The following is a 4172-nucleotide window of genomic DNA, read 5'->3' as shown; positions in this document are numbered from 1 at the left end:
CAATATAAGAACTCACAATAACTATTATTATATCTTTATGATAACCTTACCGTTCTGTAGATAAATTACAATATAAGAACTCACAATAACTATTATTATATCTTTATGATAACCTTACCATTTGTAGATAAATTACAATATAAGAACTCACAATAACTATTTTTATATCTTTACATGTATGATAACCTTTCTGTAGATAAATTACAATATAAGAACTCACAATAACTATTATTATATCTTTATGATAACCTTACCATTTGTAGATAAATTACAATAACTATTATTATTTTTTTTATGATATCCTTACCTTTCTGTAGATAAATTACAGTATGCTACATAAATATTTCCATTTCCTTTAACAAGATAAACCGGCCAGGCTATAGTGTCGTCTTCTTCAGCTTGTAAACCAAGAACCTTACGTCTCTGTTGTAATTGGAATGGTTCACCGAAATCAAACGCTACGGTCTTCTCTCCGAGCGCAGCACTAAATGATAATTTGTTGGGTGAGATGTTTAAACCAGTATGAATCGTGTCCATGTTAATCACATGGCAAGCTTTGTCAGGGTCGGCTATATCAAATGTGCTGGAAAAAAAAAAATACATAAAAAAATGATCATGAAATCAGTCTGGCCTTTCGTAATAAATTAGAATATGCAAGCGGGGATTTGACTCCATATGATGTTAATGCCACATGTAAAATTAGAAAGAGAGAAAGAGAGAGAGAGGGAGGGAGAGAGAGAGAGAGAAATTAGGTCATTTTGGGACTAACATATGGTTCAATTTTATTTCAATAATTCGCGTGCACATAGGAGTCTTTAGCAGTTGGAGGAAACCAGAGGACCCGGGACTAACATATGGTTCAATTTTATTTCAATAATTTACTTGTGCATAGGGGTCTTTAGCAGTGGGAGGAAACCAGAGAACCCATAGAAAACACATGGGGTTTGACAGGCGACACTACTTCTTGTCACGTACAACCAGGAAATCAAAACCACACCAGTTGACTCAATGACAGACCTTATGATGCAGCACTCACACGCTAAACATTCAACCCCCCAAAATGAGAAAGTACAGAGTATAAAGTGACATTATTCTCTTTTAAAGCTGACAAATTTTTACTACCTGAGCATATTATCAGAAGTAAGCATAACTAGATGGCTATCCGTTTTACTACCAGGATGCCAGGACACCTGTTGAACTTTGACCCCTGCTTGACCAATACAATATCTCTCAGCTACTGATATCACTCTGTAAATAAAGGAAAAAAAATTAAAAACTTTCGCGATTTTGAGTAATTTATTTTCTATGAGAGTATTGTGCCGACCCATACACCATGAGGTCCCGGGAATGATCCTGGTGTTAGCCAAATCTGTCTGTCAGATGACTCTGTGAGTATTGCATTGACCCATTCACCATGTGGTCCCAGGAGCGATCATAGTGTTGGCCAAAACAGTCTGTCAGGTGGCTCTGTCAGTATTGCGGCGACTTATTCATTCGTCAATTTGGGACTTAAAATGTCGGTCAACTAGCTTAGTGTCTGTTCTCAAGTTGAGCTAACTGTAGCCAGGCAGTCTAAGTTTAGTATGCCTGTCTACTTTAGCCTGGTTGGTGGAGAAAAAAAAAGTTAAAAAAAGACGAATTTGTGCTGACAAAATGACAAGTACCAGGCCCCGGTTTCACAAATAAGAAACTATGTGCACACTTTTGTTTTTCTGGATCAAAGATATTTCTAATAAACAGTGATTGAAAGTTGAGTAAATTCTTAACTTAAGTCTGAGAATGCTTTATGAAACCGGGGCCAGAGTTTAATGTCCACTCACAAACAAAAGGGATTGCATCTGAACAAAGCCTGACAATATATGTGACAGGTGCCGGCTTGATTACTAAAATAATTCTATCCTGGAAGTTGTATCAGGAATATCAATGTGAATGTACCACAGTACCAGCAATGAATTCCAGAATTTGTTCCATGCTGATTCTCTCCCTTCTTTTAGTCCAACTTATGGTTCAGGTCAGAGAGAGAGAGAGAGAGAGAGAGAGAGAGAGAGAGAGAGAGAGAGAGAGAAATGGGGTTTAACGTCCACTTGACTTCAGGTGAGAGACCAAAGGGTTTTTTGTTTTGTTATACCTGAACACATTTGGTTCAAGTCCTCTCATAGATATTGTAATACTTGAATAATTATCTAAGCCTGATTTTTTACTGTTCTGTTCCGACTGGGTTAATGGAAAGGGGCAACTGTCAAGGGATCTTTTACGTGCAAGCCAATGTGTACAAGGGACCTGGGTTTTCCATCCCAACCGAACAACTATACGTTGTCCCTCGCCAGTCTTTATTAGCAGAATAGTAGGATGTTAAACCCCATTTCATTTCTTTTCAGCCCACAACTAGGCGTAGATAGAGAGGCCAGTGTTTTGAGCACTTTACAATTGGATATATCGCATCTGATTTACCACAGCCTGACAGCCGCCACTCCTAACAATGGATAACTGGACTTGAAGAATCCTGAAAGTTACTTTCAGCTGACACCAGGACTGAAATCCAGAACATAATAGACAAGGGTCCAGTGCCCTTAAAATGAAATGAAATGAAATGAGAAGGGGTTTAATGTTCTACTGTTCTGCTCCGAACAGTGACCTTAACACTTTAAAGGTAGAAATATTGGGTCTAATTATATTTCAACCAACCTGCATGATATTACATTCTTTCCGCCTTCGTATTCTGCAAATTTTCCCCATCGTCTTGGCAACACCATCACCCGGATTCCATCTGCTCCCCAAATAGCCACATGACTGACTGAAGTGTTGCATATTATGGATTCAACCTCGAATCTGGGAGGTTCTGTGCACAGCAGAGTCTAAAAAATACAGGATAAAACTCAATCAGTTTAGAATTATTTTATCTTCATTTAAATTTCAACGGGCATGGTTTCGATTCCCCGGTTGTACATGTACGTGACAAGGATTAGGGTCGCCTGTTCAGCCTTGTGGGCTTTCTTCAGGTCCTCCGGAGAAATAAAATTTGGAAATAAAATTGAACCATATGTTAGTCCAGAAATGACTTAGTTTGTGGTGAGTGGACGTTAAACGCCATCTCTCTCTCTCTCTCTCTCATATAAATTTAATGGCATCTACATAATAGATCGTCATTTGCTTTTTTCGTACAACATGTGATTTTACACCATTTAATCCAAGCCTCGAATTCTAATCTTTTTAGGGCACTGCCAGTTTGGCCTCGGGTTTTTGGCCAAATTTAGGGGCACCAAGGCCAATGATTGGGGCATCAAGGCCAAAAAAGTTTTCAGCAGCAGCGCACCGAGGCAAAAATGTGTTTTTCTTTATAACTGACTTAATCAAGGATCAGTATGTGGTGTACTAAAGGACTCTGACATTACAACGTTTGTATTAAAGTGCAAAACAGGGTTATTAATCCAATTTGAAACAAACGGGACAGGGAATAGGGTAATTGCAAGCTTCCATTCCATTCCCTTTGATAAAAACAGACTTCTCAACAAAAATAATTCTTGGTAACTTGTTGTTGAGAATCTTGTATAATTATAATATACAAAAATAACGACAAACAGTGCACCGTTCAGAAAAATTTTCATATCTAATTCACATACTGACGTGGAAGTTCACGTCAATAATATTCCCCAATAAATCACCAAAAATAAATGGGGGGGGGGAACTAAAAAATATGATGTGTAGTAAGACATTGTTTAAATTGCTGGTGTACTTTAATAAGGCCGTGTTGAATTGATTGATTCCTTGTTTCTCCTGCCACCACTCTGGCAATCATGTGCAGTAGTGCGGTAAACACAACACAAAGTGGGTTTCAAAACACAAAGTGGTCTGGCATAATACCTATATAGTCTGAGCTAGGGTTGTGTACCATTTTTAATAATATTATAAATAACCTAGTTATATTATTGGTTAGAATAATATTTAATTGAATAAATTTAATAACAAACTAAAATTTGGTAACAAGTGGCTTCTTTGTTTAACTTTTTAAAAAATGAAATAACCATATTTTAATATAAATTTTCTGTATTCTTATGTTACAATACAATGGAAACATTCCAGTTAGACGAAATTTGATTCGCTTGTTGAGTTATAGATGATTTCGACAATAACATCGAACGTGAAAGTGCTGGGAATACCCACCAAAGTCGAGT

The sequence above is a fragment of the Patella vulgata genome, chromosome 6 (assembly GCF_932274485.2).
Source record: "Patella vulgata chromosome 6, xgPatVulg1.2, whole genome shotgun sequence".
NCBI lineage: Eukaryota > Metazoa > Mollusca > Gastropoda > Patellidae > Patella > Patella vulgata.
Note: the sequence above shows the minus strand (reverse complement) of the source record.